The sequence below is a fragment of the Cherax quadricarinatus genome, chromosome 94, assembly GCF_038502225.1.
Source record: "Cherax quadricarinatus isolate ZL_2023a chromosome 94, ASM3850222v1, whole genome shotgun sequence".
Taxonomy (NCBI): Eukaryota; Metazoa; Arthropoda; class Malacostraca; order Decapoda; family Parastacidae; genus Cherax; species Cherax quadricarinatus.
In genome coordinates, this window is record NC_091385.1 from 14,151,885 (window position 1) to 14,168,827 (window position 16,943).

Consider the following 16,943-nt stretch of genomic DNA (forward strand, 5'->3'; position numbering starts at 1 on the left):
CTGACAGGTTATATAAGATTAGGAATGTGTTTGTGTATCTGAAACAGAAATTCAGTACTCATTTTTATCCCTTCAGGAAGCTTGTAATTGACGAGTCTTTGATTCTGTTCAAAGGAAGACTCTCTTTCAAGCAGTACATACCAAGCAAGAGGAAACGCTTTGGTATAAAGTTGTTTGTGCTTTGTGATTGTTACAGTGGTCTGGTATTGGATATTATTGTGTACACTGGAAGTTATACATTGCAAAATACCAGGAAGTTATTGGGCATCTCAGGTGATGTGGTTCGAACAATGATAGAACCATACCTTGGTAAGGGGCATATATTATATACAGATAACTGGTACACAAGCCCCTCACTCAGTGATTTTTTGTGAGTGAACATGACAGATGTGTGTGGCACAGTGCGTGCAAATCGAAAACATATGCCCAGGTTTGATGCTGGCACTCGCAGAGGTGAGGTGCAGGCGTTTGCTGCCAATGACATCATGGCATTTTGGTGGCATGACAAACGAGATGTCACACTGTTGTCATCAATTCACCCTAATGAAATGGCAGACAGTGGCAGGCAGCATAGAGAGAGAAATGAACCCATTCTAAAACCTGCAGCTGTGATTGATTACACCTTCAACATGCGTTCAGTGGACAAATGTGACATGCAGATTGGGTTTGCTGATTGTGTTCGCAAGAGTTATAAGTGGTACATCAAACTGTTTTTCCATCTTCTGGACATTTCCATGCTCAATGCTTATAATATGTATAAGATGAGCACCAGAAACAAACCACAGTACGGCGAATTCTGTTTGTCTGTCATCAGACAAATAGTATTCAAGTACCAAGGAAATGCACCTGCAATTGACCGCCCACCAAATTATCAACAACTACCTGCTCGTCTGAAGCATGGTGATCACTTCCTGGTAAAACTGCCTGCTACTGCTTTGAAGAAAAAGGCTCAGAAGAGGTGTTACGTCTGTTCACATACAAAAAAACGCCCACAACAACGCAGAGACACTCGTTTTATGTGTGAGGAGTGCAAAACTCCACTGTGCATGACACCATGTTTCAAAGAGTTCCACAGGCTGCAGAACTTCTAGAAACATTCCCTGTGACTGTATATGTGTATATAAAATATAGAAAAATAGTAATAAACAACATTTCATATTGTTTGTTTGTGTAAATATTTTCTGTAAACAAAATAATGACAACAGTGTTTACGCCCTTATTGTGTAGTATTGAAAAAGAAATAACTTACAAAATACTGATCATGTTGGCCTCAGAGGCCATAAAAGTTACTCAGAAAAAGAAAAATTGAAAAATAATTGAAAATAGTACATAAAAAAGTAAATAGAAAAATACCGGGTGACGGCAGTCGGCGATGTTACCATATGTTGTTCAATTTTGGCAAATTTCACACCTCCATATCTCGGTAAGTATTGACGTTAAAATTTTTTTGTTTAGCCTATAATGTTTAGAAAAAAATACTCTATTTTTTCATAAGAAAAATCCTTAACCCTTTGAGGGTCGACAGGCCCTCTCCGAAACTCGTTCTCAGGGTCGGCCAAATTTAAAAAAAAAAAAAAATTATTTTCTCTTATGAAAAGATAGAGAATCTTTTCCCGATCATAAAGACACCAAAAGTTTGAAATTTGATAGAAAACTTACGGAATTATGCTCTCGCAAAGTTAGCGGTCTCGGCGATGTTTACGCATCGGCGATTTTGCCCACTTTGAGCCCCATTTTCGGCCAATTTCACTGTACTAGTCGACAAAAAACATGAATATTTCGCTAGAACTCCATTTTTTCTATCGAATGGATGCAAGAAACCACTCATTTATGAAATTCAACTATCCAGTACAGTGGTCAGAATTTAGCAATTTTGCCAATTTCACACAAATTTCAAAAGATGCCAATTTCGGAATAGGGTCCAGAATAAACAAGAAAGACATTCCTGGCACTAAAATGACATTTCCTCTAGTCATTAGTCATGTCTCAAGGCCCCTCTTATATTCTTTTGCTTTCCACTTTGAATTTTTATTTTCACAAAAAATATAAGATTTACTGTTATGCAGACTACTGCATTAGTGTAAAAAATGGTATAAATATTATTGGTGCACTTGTGAAAGAATATTAGACTCACCAGTTGACGTGTATTGCACGCTTGGCACGATTTGTTTACTTTTGAAGTTTGGTAAAAATCGAACATTTCTGCTACTTTGAGCTCAATTTCAAGGCACCTTTCTTTGTAAAACCAGTCAAAATCATCTCAATTTCTGTAATATGTCTTCCATTCTATAAAATGAGACCAAGAAAACTAGAATACAACAATAAATACCATACGAAAATACACTGCAAAGTCGCTGATTTATTAAAAAAAAATGGTCAAAGTTTTTTTTTTTCTCATTATGCACTGTGTGCTGCAGGATTTTTTTTAGACTGTGCACACTGACCACATAGACCCATTCTTTCATATGAAGGCCTACCAGCTTTCTCCCACTAGATTTGAGGCCGCTAGAATTTATGAGTACTAGTACGTCAAAAACCCCTACGCGTAAAACGTACTAGTACGACGAAAACCCTCAAAGGGTTAATAAGTTTAAGGTAAAATTTACACGTATGTTAGCTAAAAAATAGAAAATCATTCCCCTCCCTTTCTGTAGCTACATTCATCAGACACCTTTTGGCACTCTTCTTGAACTGGTTCATGCTATGACTGGCTTTGACATGTGCAGGTAGTCTGTTCCATTCCTTTATTGCTGTACAATAAAAGTTGTTTGACGCCTGGCCAATGACTGTGGGTACTACAAAGTTGTGCTATCTCCCCCTAGTACTGTGATTGCTTTGGTTCCCAACCTTGACAAAATTGACAGCAAGATACAGTGGTCCCTCAATAATCATCCATAATCCGTTCCTGGAAGTGGGACTATTATCGAAATGGACGATTTACGAATCAATTTTCCCCATAAGAAATAATGTAAATTCAATTAATCCGTTCCTGACACCCAGAAGTATTAAAACAAAAATTTTTTTTACATGAAATATAGATGTAGTACATAAACAATACAGTGGCACATGATGAATTAAACATTAACAGAATAACACTTACCTTTATTGGCGATTCTTCTTTGTGTATGGAAGACTGGAGAAGGAGACAGATTGGATGATTTCCTGTTTGGAAGGGGAATTCCCTTCCATCAACACCTCAGGTACCAATTGCTTTTCTGGGGTTACTTCTCTTCTCTGTTTCTTAATGCCAGTAATGTAGGTCCTCTTTGGCATTTTCTTCCAAAAGAGGCCTGTTTCATCACAATTGAACACTTGTTCAGGTTTCAGTCCTTCACTGTTTATGTACTCCTTGAATTCATGCACATATTTTTCAACCGCCTTGTGGTCCGAACTGGCAGCCTCACAATGCCTTACCACACTGTGTATGCCAGTACGCTTCTTAAATCTCTCAAACCAGCCTTTGCTGGGCTTAAATTCACTCACATCACCACTAGTTACAGGCAATTTAACCCTTTCAGGGTCCGTCCCGTAGATCTACGGCTTTACGTTCAGGGTCCAAACCGTAGATCTACGCCATGAGCTCAGCTCACTCTGATAAACTGTGAGTGGTACATTTGGGCCTAGATATGAGAGAATACATCTATGTGGTATGTGTGCACCACATAAAACAGATCCTGCAGCACACTGTGTATAATGAGAGAAAAAAAACTGAAATCATGATTTTTCGATTAAAACAGCAACTTTGCAGTGTTTTTTCGTATGTTTTTTATAGTTGTATTTGCGATTTCTTGGTCTCATTTGATAGAATGGAAGACATATTACAGAAATAGAGATGATTTTGATTGGTTTTAGCACTGGAAATGGCTTGAAACTGAGCTCAAAGTAGCGGAAATGTTAAATTTTTGCCGATATTCAAGAGTAAACAAACGACCTCACACGTCTAATACACGTCAGCTGGTGGGTCTAATATACATTCACAAATGTGGTGATGATATTTATACAATTATTACAGTATTGCATAACAGTAAATCTTCTATTTTTTGGTGTGAATAAAAATTCATTATGTGAATAAAAAATCAAAATGGAATTTATTTGTAAAGCCTCAAAACATAACTAATGAACAGAGGAAATGTTAGTTTAGTGCCAGGAATGCCTACATTGTTTATTCTGGACCCTATTTTGAAATTGGAATATTTTGAACTTTGTGTTAAATTGGCCAAATTACCAATTTCCGATCACTTTATTTTGTAGTTGAAACAGTTGACTTGGCGATTTCTTGTGCTCAATCGATAGAATAGAAGTAATACTAGTGAAATAGCTAAGAATTTGGTCGACTGGAATAATGTAATTGGCCTAAAATGGGAGTCAAAGTCGGCAAAATCGCCGATTCGTAAATATCGCTGACACATCAAAATTCGCGAGAGCATAATTTCGTCAATTTTCCATCAAATTTCGTACTTTTTGTTTTATTACGTTCACAAAAATATTCTCTACCATTTCATAAGAAAAAATAACAAATTTTTTTTTTTTTTTGAAAATTCTTGGACACTGGTGCACCACTCCAGATTTGGCCTTGGACCCTGAAAGGGTTAAAGTGTTAGAACTTGAAATTTTTTAACTTTAAAAAAATAATTGAAATAACATGAATGGTATGCTACAGAGAATAAAACAAACCAGAGTACAGTGTTTTGAAAAGAAAAAAAAAGCCAAATTGTGAGTTTTGGCATAAAATTTAAATAAAATCAGCAGAATCCAAATTTGTAACGAATTGCTTAAAAAGAATCCTAATGCATATATGGTACTTACTAGGTTTTAAAATCCATCAGTGTCTTATTATACTAACAATTTATGGTAGTAGGAAATGAAATCATTTGCATATAAAAAATGCAATTTTCATCATTTAACCCTTTCAGGGTCCAAGGCCCAAATCTGGAGTCACGCACCAGTGTCCAAGAATTTTAAAAAAAAAAAAAATTTGTTATTTTTTCTTATGAAATCGTAGAGAATCTTTTTGTGAAGGTAATAAAACAAAAAGTACGAAATTTGGTGGAAAATTGACGAAATTATGCTCTCGCGAATTTTGATGTGTCAGCGATATTTACGAATCGGCGATTTTGCCGACTTTGACTCCCATTTTAGGCCAATTACATTATTCCAATCAACCAAATTCTTAGCTATTTCACTAGTATTACTTCTATTCTATCGATTGAGCACAAGAAATCGCCAAGTCAACTGTTTCAACTACAAAATAAAGTGATCGGAAATTGTTAATTTGGCCAATTTAACACAAAGTTCAAAATATTCCAATTTCAAAATAGGGTCCAGAATAAACAATGTAGGTATTCCTGGCACTAAACTAACATTTCCTCTGTTCATTAGTTATGTTTTGAGGCTTTACAAATAAATTCCATTTTGATTTTTTATTCACATAATGAATTTTTATTCACACCAAAAAATAGAAGATTTACTGTTATGCAATACTGTAATAATTGTATAAATATCATCACCATATTTGTGAATGTATATTAGACCCACCAGCTGACGTGTATTAGACGTGTGAGGTCGTTTGTTTACTCTTGAATATCGGCAAAAATTTAACATTTCCGCTACTTTGAGCTCAGTTTCAAGCCATTTCCAGTGCTAAAACCAATCAAAATCATCTCTATTTCTGTAATATGTCTTCCATTCTATCAAATGAGACCAAGAAATCGCAAATACAACTATAAAAAACATACGAAAAAACACTGCAAAGTTGCTGTTTTAATCGAAAAATCATGATTTCATTTTTTTTCTCTCATTATACACAGTGTGCTGCAGGATCTGTTTTATGTGGTGCACACATACCACATAGATGTATTCTCTCATATCTAGGCCCAAATGTACCACTCACAGTTTATCAGAGTGAGCTGAGCTCATGGCGTAGATCTACGGTTTGGACCCTGAACGTAAAGCCGTAGATCTACGGGACGGACCCTGAAAGGGTTAAATTTTTGTCAAGGCAGAGTACCATGAAGAGCAAGCGTAATCCATATGGCATTGTATAAGGGCTAGACATAGGGTCCTGCGAGCCTCAGTAGGTAGACACTGTGCTTGTCTATACAGGAACTTCAGTCTGGCATTCGCTTTCTTTACTACACTGTTCCCTATCAATTCTCCTGACATGCATGGGTCAAAGGGGATTCCCAGATATTTTACTGATGATTTCAGATCCCTAGCAACTTTAATTTCATAGTCCCATTTAGCTTTTCTTATCCTCTTTTTAGCATCCCTCTTAATATAAATATACTGATTCATAAGAAGAACCTCACTTCTTTTGATAAACCTGTAAATTCCTTTATTTTTCCCTAAAAGATATTTTAGCCTATTATTCATCCATTTTGGGTCATTTCTATTCGATGTAATTTCTTTATACGGGATAAATGTTCTTTGGACAGCATGTATAGTGTTCAGAAAACTGTCATATTGATAGCTCTCTTCGTTACCCCAGTCCACAGATGACAAGTGTTCTCTAAGCCCATTGTAATCTGCTAAGCAAAAATCTGGGACCATTACTGAGTTATCCCTACTATCCTACTTTCATTTAGTGCTATAGGTAATTTATTTATGATCGCTTGTGCCGAGTTCCTCTGTAATTTCTAAATTATTAACAAGGGTTTCCTTGTTTACCATAACCAAATCAAGCAGGTTATTTCTCCTTGTAGGTTCTGTCACAAGCTGCTTCAAAAAACAATCCTGAACTACTTCTAAGAAATCATTAGATTCTAACTTCCCAGTCACGAAATTCCAATCAATCTAACTAAAGTTGAAGTTCCCTGGAATTACTACATTATTTTGCTTTGTGGCCTTAACAAGTTTCACCCATAGTAGTCTCCCTTTGTCCCTATCTAAGTTTGGGGGACAGTATATCACACTTAAAATAAATTTTCATGCCCTTATGAAAATTCTATCCAAAGAGACTCTGTATGTGTTATTTCAGATTTTATACCCGTTTTTATGCAACACTTCAAGCAATCTCGGACATACAGTGCCACCCCACCCCCTTTCTCGATACTTCTGTCTACTTGGAACAATTTAAAACCCTGAGATTAATCCGTTTCAGGCCCCAAAATGTATACTTACAAAAGCACCTACAAATATGCACTGACGTAATTGTTCAAGTTCGGAGCTGTTTGTGTGCTGAGGTACCACTGTCACTGCCTCTATCACTGCCTCTACCACTGCCTCTATAACTGCCTCTATCACTGCCTCTACCACTGCCTCTATAACTGCCTCTATCACTGCCTCTACCACTGCCTCAACCACTCCAGTCACACTCAATCTACAAGCACCAAATACAATGAATTATTGTGAAATGTTTGGAAGAGCATGGAGACTAATACTCACTCCAGCATAACCAAGCCAAACTGACGATGTGTCAACCACTTCCTCTGCTTCAACCCTCGTATTTTTGTACAATTTCCTTCTTCAGTTCTATCGTATTTATTATTATTATTATTATTATTATTATTATTATTATTATTATTATATTATTATTATTATTATTATTATTATTATTAGCAGTAGCAGAAATGTTTAATTCTTTCCTGTGTTCAAGAGTAAACACATGATGTCACCGTCCAATACCTGTCCGAATAGCCATTCTAATATGCAGTCATGGATCGGTTTACATTATTTATACTGTAGTTTAATAGCAAATAATGAACAAACAAAACACTCACCACACAGTGGTGGGAGGGCTGGCTGCCAGTTGTGGGGGTCGGAGGGAGGGTAGTAGGAACTGACAGTGGTTGAGGCAGTGGTGTTTAATATAACGAGGTTATTTTGGTAAGCTGTAGCGGGTTGTGAATGATACGTCTTCAGAGGCTTCTTTGTTTATTGTTAAGTCGTTGTGGGTACACAGGCTTGTGTTGTGCCCATGGCCCGGGAGGGCCATGCCCACGAGAGAGAGCTGGGAGTACTTGTGTCTATCAAGAGGGTCGGCCTAGGAGTGAGAGAGGGTGGGCTGTGCCTCCCACTGACCTAGGTAAGCCTACAGAGGGCAGCACCTGAATGCCGCGAAATATGAACTAGTCAGAGCAGACGGCTAGGCTGTGTGCTCTGACAGTACAGGCTGTCTACATTTGCTCGGCCACGCACCTCGCGTCGTCCCGACGCGACAATACTGGTGGGCCCATAGGTATAAAGGAATTACACTAGCTACCCCAGAGAGGGACTGGCTTTCGCTCACTAGTAAATCAAAAATGGACAAAAAAATGCAACAGGCAAAAAAAAAACTCTCCCATCCAGGGGAAGAGAAAACTGGTTTGCCCGCGCTGTTTCATCGAGTAGAGAGCCCGGAGACGTCAGCACTGGAACTAAAATCTTCTATATACAGGTTGTCCGCAGGGCTGAACATCAGTTGACCACTCGTCTACTAACGTTGTTGCACCCTCACATCTGCAAACAATGACTGACAGTAGCATTTCCTAAGGTGTGACATGTAACTCAGAGGGCAGCACTGCCCTGACCGTAATACGGCTTTTTTTTTTTTTTGTATAAAAACACTGGGTGCACATAACTACAATAATACTATATCCATGGAATTCATTACGCTCTGGGTACCCTTCTAAAAGTATTTACATAATTACATGATGTTGTCCACCCTGACTCCATAAGCGACTAGCTATACAATGTGTGAGCATTTATACCCATTTCTGCAAGCAAACAATTAGCATAACTAGCGTAGGAGTCAGACAAGTCAGTAGGTACGTCAATGTCACAGAAATGTACTGTTGTCCTGGGTCACAGGCCATAGGTATGGAGCCTTACTGGGCCGTCTTCCGTAACAGTAGTGGTGGGAGAAGGGATAGACGGGTTGTCCCTAGCATTGGTCTGATTGTGGCATTGCGACGCACGCAACTCCAGCTCTGCTTCAGCCTGCACATGGTCCACATACTTCATGTGATCAAGGTGGGCTTCCTTAATGGTTCCCGTAGCAATCTCCCTCACCTCGAACTTATTGCCACGGAGCTGTCGTAGGACACGGTAAGGACCCACGAATTTTGGGACAAGTTTGTGCATACCTGGGGTCTGCGCTGGGTTGAGCAACATAACTTTGCAACCTGGTTCCACTTTGCTTTCCTTGGCGCGGGCATTGCGCTCAGACGTGAACCTATCAGTAGCTTTCATAAGGTTCTCTCGTACCCGCTGGAAGACAAGCTGCGTTGTCCTCATCTTTACTACACTGGGGTTATCAGTATCGTAAGTAGGTCTAGGTGGAGCAAACAGAATTTCATATGGTAAGCGCTTGTCATAGCCATACAAAGCAAAATGAGGTGTCTCACCGATCGAGCTGTTGAGGGAGGAATTTAATGTACACTGAACATCTGGGATAGCCTCATCCCATGTAGTACAACTTGGGTTAACGGTTACTCTGAGCACCTCCAGGACTTTGCGATTTGTACGTTCAGCAAGACCATTACTCGCAGGGTGGCGTGGAGCTACTGGCGCTTGATGAATGTTGAATCTGGAGCAAAGATCCTGCATTATGCCATTTATAAACTCAGACCCATTGTCTGACAGAAGGACACGTGGGCAAGTATGACGAAGAACAACATGCTCACGGAAAGCACTAGCGACCGTTTCGGTGGTTTTATCAGGAATGGGTACTAATTCACTGTACCGTGTCAAGTTATCTACCATTACAAGCAGGTGCTTATTTCCCTTCTCCGAGGTCGAGAAGTTCGTCAACAGGTCGACAGAAGTTCTCTCCCAGGGCTCCTTTGTAATGGGATACTTTAGAATGGGGTTAGGACCTGTAATGGTACCCTTGTGCTGTAGGCAAACAACACACTGGTGTACATGCTTGGCAATGTCCGCTGCCATCTTAGGCCAGAAATATTTCATTCGTGCCTGTTTGATACTGCGGTCCTTCCCGGGGTGCGCTACACCTGGGACATTGTGGATCAACCTAAGAGTAGCTGGTATCATGGACTCTGGTATCACCAGTTGGTATATGGTTCTGCCGGGGTCCACCAGCTGTGCAACACGGCACAGTACTCCTTGGTTGACCACCAAATCCTTCAGTGGAACGGGAGACTTGACCTGTAAGTCAACGTCCTCCTTGGTCAGGAAACGAAGGACTGGAGACCACACAGGGTCCTGTCGTTGGGCTCTCTCGAGATCCTCAACAGAGAACGAATTGCCGACACTCACGAATGCTATATGCCTCGACAGGGCATCAGCTACAACATTTTGCTTACCTGGGACATAGCAAATTTCAGGGTTGTAGTCATTGAACGTGAGCGACCACCGAGCATGCTTTCCCGAGAGGTTCTTATTCGCAAAAAGGGCCAATAAGGGTAAATGATCTGTGTAAATCTTGATAGGATAATGATAGATGATATCCCGAAAATGACTCAGGGCCCATACAATGGCTAAAGCTTCTAGCTCTGTCACTGAATAATTGACTTCCGCTTTAGTAAGGACACGGCTAGCATAGGCAATAGGCTGTTGCTTACCATTAGATTCCTGTGACAAGACTGCACCGATGCCAACTTTGCTGGCATCAGTCGTCAAGGTAAATGCCTTGGTGAAATCAGGGAATCTAAGGGTTGGGGCTGATGTTAACTTGTTCTTAAGAATGACAAAAGCTCGTTCCTGATCACACGTCCACTCAAAAGGGGCATCCTTCTTGAGTAAGCGTGTCAGGGGTGCAGCAATGGTGGAGAAACCTGCGATAAAGGTGCGGTAGAAACCCGCCAGGCCTATGAAGGACCGGACTGCATCCGCCGTCATGGGTCTGGGGAATTTCTGCACGGCCGAGATTTTAGACTCGTCCGTCTTTATGCCATTCTGAGTCACTACGTGACCCAGAAATTTTATTTCCTTCCGGAGGAAATGACATTTGGAGAGCTTTACCTTAAGATTTGCCTGAGCTAGCCTGTCCAATACCCTGTCAAGTTTCTCAAGATGTGACGGGACATCTTGCGACATGACTATGAGATCATCCAGGTAGACCATGAGCGTGCCACCTAGGAGGGTACGGAAAATTGTCGTCATCAAACGACTAAATGTGATTGGGCTTCCGCGCAAGCCGAAAGGCATCCTCCTGAACTGGTAATGACCAGTTGGAGTAGAGAAAGCTGTCAACTCTCTGCTCTCATCATCGAGGGGGATCTGCCAGAACCCTTGAAGAAGATCAAGAGTTGAAAAGACCTTATTATCGCCGATGTTCTGCAACAGGTCGTTCAGAACTGGCAACGGGAAGCGGTCTGGGATGGTACATGCATTCAGTTTCCTGTAATCGATAACAGGGCGCCAGGTTCCGTCTTTCTTGGGAACCAGAATAAGGGGAGCATTCCACGGGGAAGTGGACTCCTCAATAACTCCATCACGGAGCATCCGTGTAATGAGTTCTTCGGCGAAGACTCTTTGCGCATGTGGCAGGCGATACGCAGGTACATAAATGGGTTTAGTACCTTTGTCAAGTGGAATACGGTGAGAGATCAGTGGGGTCAAACCCATCGACTCACCATCTAGTGCAACTGCAGAACATGCACGATTGAGAACCTGGAGAAGTAAGCCAGTCCGTGGAGGGGGAGCACTTCTGTCTGTCAAGTCGGTCGGCCTAGGAGTGAGAGAGGGTGAGCTCAGCCTCCCACTGACGTGGGTAAGCCTAGAGGGCAGCACCTAAAATGCCGCGAAATATGAACTAGTCAGAGCAAACGGCTAGGCTGTGTGCTCTGACAGTACAGGCTGTCTAAAATGCCGCGAAATATGAACTAGTCAGAGCAAACGGCTAGGCTGTGTGCTCTGACAGTACAGGCTGTCTACATTTTGGGGGGTCGGAGGGAGGGTAGTAGGAACTGGCAGTGGTTGAGGCAGTGGTATTTAATAACATACATGTTATTAAGGCATAACGTATGTATTTAGTACAATTTACAACGTTTTCATGTATTTTATGATTGTTCATGGTTCAACAAGTTAAGGAAGCAGTATTGTATTATATTTCCCTACAATATATTGGGGCACCAAACATTCACGGTTTTTCAACATTCACGAGGCTCTTGATCCCCTAACCCTCACGAATGTTGAGGGAGACCTGTACAGAGAACATTCTCGGCGAGCATAACGGAGATAAAACACCTCAATTACTGGGAGTGCTTGAGGTTCCTGAACCTGTATTCGCTGGAATGCAGGCGGGAGAGATACATGATTATATACACCTGGAAAATCCTAGAGGGACTAGTACCGAACTTGCACATGAAAATCACTCACTACGAAAGCAAAAGACTTGGCAGACGATGCAACATCCCCCCAATGAAAAGCAGGGGTGTCACTAGCACGTTAAGATACCATACAATAAGTGTCAGGGGCCCGAGACTGTTCAACTGCCTCCCTGGCAGTCTTCAAGCTGGCACTGGACAAGCACCTAAAGTTGGTTCCTGATCAGCCGGGCTGTGGCTCGTACGTTGGTTTGCATGCAGCCAGCAGTAACAGCCTGGTTGATCAGGCTCTGATCCACCAGGAGGCCTGGTCACAGACCGGGCCGCTGGGGCGTTGATCCCCGGAACTCTCTCCAGGTAAACTCCAGGTAAACAGTTGTCTTTTTCTATCGGTGTAGTCTTGACTGTGGTGATGTGATTCTATTTGTCATGGTGTAATCAAAATATCAAAATACTTTCCCTGACAATATTTTTCATCAAGGGCTAGTCAAATAATAGTTCAAAGAATTCTAATTCATTTTCAGTGTTTCCAAGGGAACAAACTGGCAGGATTGCACTTTAAGTGTCATCAAACTGATGGGGATTGGGAACAAAATTGGGATTGTGCTGACAATCCCAGATGCAGTTTGCTGGTGGATACAGCACACCATAAGCTGGTTGTGGTTGTAGTTTTGGTTGTGGTGTGAGGGGTGGATGATGCTCCACTTTGTCCTGGATCTGATGATTCAGCCGTATGGGTCCCAACCTGGGCTGTTGCATCATACTGCGTGGCCGTGGCACCACATCCGCCACTATCACCACCACCTACTGATGCCTGTGGTCTATCCATACACAATTTGTGATTTATCTTGAAGATCTTTACAGATAAACATTTAAAAGGGACAATTTTATTTAGTGAAACATGTGACAATAGATCAAAAATTATTTTAGTTCAGTATGTTTTGTTGGTAATTGTGGAATATTTTACTGTACTCAATTATGTTTCTATTGCAGAAGTATTTTGCAGAAGACTACCAGGTTGTTTCTTGCCAGACACTACATCATCAATACTTTAAGAAGCACCAGTGTAAGTGTCTTGAACAACAACTGATATTGCAGAAGTATTTTGCAGAAGACTACCAGGTTGTTTCTTGCCAGACACTACATCATCAACACTTCAAGAAGCACCAGTGTAAGTGTCTTGAACAACAATTGATATTGCAGAAGTATTTTGCAGAAGACTACCAGGTTGTGTCTTGCCAGACACTACATCATCAATACTTTAAGAAGCACCAGTGTAAGTGTCTTGAACAACAACTGATATTGCAGAAGTATTTTGCAGAAGACTACCAGGTTGTTTCTTGCCAGACACTACATCATCAATACTTTAAGAAGCACCAGTGTAAGTGTCTTGAACAACAACTGATATTGCAGAAGTATTTTGTAGAAGACTACCAGGTTGTGTCTTGCCAGACACTACATCATCAATACTTTAAGAAGCACCAGTGTAAGTGTCTTGAACAACAACTGATATTGCAGAAGACTACCAGGTTGTGTCTTGAAAGATGCTATATCTTCAGTACTTCAAGAAAGGCAACATCTGTTATTCTTGTGTATTTTTAACTAGCTAAGCATTACTAATTAAACAATTTTCCTTTTCATTTTGGGAATTCTATCTAAAAATGAATGGCAATTAATTCTTTGAGAGTCCATTTTGTAGTTCTATGACTTTTAAGTCAAGGTCCAAGTTGTAGTACTACATCATGAGCTCAGCTTACTCAGATAAGCTGTGAGTGGTAAATTTGGGCCTAAATATGAGAGAATGCATCAATATGGTAAATGTGAACTATATAAAACAAATCCTGCAGCACACAGTGCATAATGAGAAAAAAACGACTATTTTTGGATTAAAACTGTAAATTTTCAGTGTATTTTCATATGGTTTTTATGGTAGCATTCACTCTTTCTTGGTCTCATTTGATAGAATTGAAGATGTATTACAGAAATTATTTTGTTAGGTTTTAGTACTGAAAATTGCCAGAAATTGAGTTCAGAGTAGCAAAAATATTCTATTTTTGCCAATGTTAGAGGATAAACAAATCACATCACGTGTCCAATATATGCCAGATGGTGGGTCGAATGTGCATTCCTGAATGTGCTGATATTATTTATACAATATTACAATATTGTGTAACAGTAATTTTTTGTGTGTGTGTGTGTGAATAAAAATTATCTGTGAATAAAAAATCAAAATCAAATTCATCTGTAAAGCCTGGAAATGTAACTAATGAATAGTGGAAATGTTAGTTTAGCACCAGGAATGCCTGCATTGGAACACATACTAGCAAAATAGATAAGAATTTGGTCTAACAGATCAATGTAATTGGTCAAAAACAAGACTCAGAGTGGGTAAAGTTGCCAATGCATAAATATTGCTTATACAGGAACATTCATGGGAGCATAACTTCATAAATTCTTGATCAAATTAATACTTTTTGTTTTATTACCTTCAGAAAAAAAATCTCTACCATTTCATAATAAAAAATCATTTTTTTTTTTAGATTCTTGGACTTTGTGGGGAATTTTCAAATTGGGAATCTGAACCTTCAAAGGCTTAATGAAAAAAAAACAAGTTCGTAATTTTGTAATTAAAAATTTTCAGAAAAATTTGTTTAAACACAAGAGGAAATAATAATAAAAATGTCATTGAGTATATCTGCAGTGCTCTAGTACATATATTAATATTTTAAAATAAAACAAAAATTATGATAGTGTTTTTACACAATATAAACTTTATTAGCGCTCATAAGTAGGAAAAGTTTTGCCTGAATAAAACTTAACATAGGATTTTTTCATAAAGAAAACTATGTGTTCAGTGTCCAAAATAATTAAAAAAATTCATGAAATAGACATGTGAGTACATAAGGAAAATTAACTATACCACTGTTGTATGACTAAAATATTTTAAATTAAATACCTTCATTTAAAAAATATGGAAAAACATAAAGAACATAAACCATATCAATGTTCAGAGTGTCTGAAATGTTTTAGTGAAAAAAACAGACTTGTGACACATATGAGAGTACATACAGGAGAGAAACCATATCAATGTTCAGAGTGTCTGAAATGTTTTAGTCAAAAAAACAGACTTGTGACACATATGAGAGTACATACAGGAGAGAAACCATATCAATGTTCAGAGTGTCTGAAATGTTTTAGTCAAAAAAACAGACTTGTGACACACATAAGAGTGCATACAGGAGAGAAACCATGTCAATGTTCAGAGTGTCTGAAATGTTTTATTGAAAAAAGCGAACTTGTGACACATATGAGAGTACATACAGGAGATAAACCATATCAATGTTCAGAGTGTCTGAAATGTTTTAGTCAAAAAACAAGTCTTGTGACACATATGAGAGTACATACAGGAGAGAAACCATATGAATGTTCAGAGTGTCAGAAATGTTTTATTGAAAAAAGCAAACTTGTGACACATATGAGAGTACATACAGGAGATCAACCATATCAATGTTCAGAGTGTCTGAAATGTTTTAGTCAAAAAACAAGTCTTGTGGCACATGTGAGAGTGCATACAGGAGATAAACCATATCAGTGTTCAGAGTGTCTGAAATGCTTCAGTCAAAAAAGATATCTTGTGAAACATGTGAGAGTACATACAGGAGAGAAAACATATTAATGTTCAGAGTGTCTGAAATGTTTTATTGAAAAAAGCAAATTGGTGAGACATATGAGAGTACATACAGGAGAGAAACCATATGAATGTTCACAGTGTCTGAAATGTTTTATTGAAAAAAGCAGTCTTGTGACACATATGAGAGTACATATGGGAAATAAACCATATCAATGTACTGTCTGAAATGTTTTAGTGAAAAGGCAATCTTGTGAGACATATGCGAGTACATACAGGAGATAAGCTATATCAATGTGCTAAGGGTTTCAGGTGTTTTAGTGTAAAAGTTCATCTTGTGAGACATTAAGTATATATATACACCTTACGAGCCACCGTTTTTGATGTATGTATACTCTTAAATTCTAGCGGCTTCAAATCAAGCAGGAGAAAGCTGGTAGGCCCACATGTGAGAGAATGGGTCTGTGGTCAGTGTGCACCATATAAAAAAATCCTGCACCACGCAGTGCATAATGAGAAAAAAAAAACTCCGACTTTTTTTTTAATTAAAATGCTGACTTTGTGGTCTATTTTTGTATAGTATTTATGGTTGTATTCTTGTTTTCTTGGTCTCATTTGATAGAATGGAATACATATTATAGAAATAGAGGTGATTTTGATTGGTTTAATTATAAAAAGAACCTTGAAATGGAGCTCAAAGTAGGGGAAATGTTTGATTTTTGCCAATGTTCAAAAGTAAACAAATGATGTCATTTTCCAATAAATGTCCAAGTAGCCATTCTAATATGCAGTCATGAATGGGTTGACATTATTTATACAATTATTACAATATTGCAGTAGTCTGCATAACAGTAAATCTTGTATTTTTTGTTTGAATAAAAATTCAAAATAGAAAGCAAGAGTAATATCAGAGGGTCCTGGAGACATGACTGATGAGCAAAGAAAATGTTATTTTAGAGCCGGGAATGTCTGCATTGTTCATTCTGGACTCTATTTTGAAATTGTCATAATTTTTTAATGTTCGTGAAATTGGTCAAATTGCAAATTTGACCACGTTATTGGGTAGTTGGAATTGGTAAATGGGCAGTTTCTTGTACTCGATAGAAAAA

The 16,943-nt window shown here is 39.0% G+C and overlaps 1 pseudogene; it reads left to right on the plus strand.

Moving 5' to 3' along the window:
• The window catches only part of LOC128700887 (zinc finger protein 84-like), a 299,564-nt pseudogene extending 283,381 nt beyond the window's left edge, over positions 1 to 16,183 (plus strand).
• Positions 16,184 to 16,943: the final 760 nt, after the last annotated feature.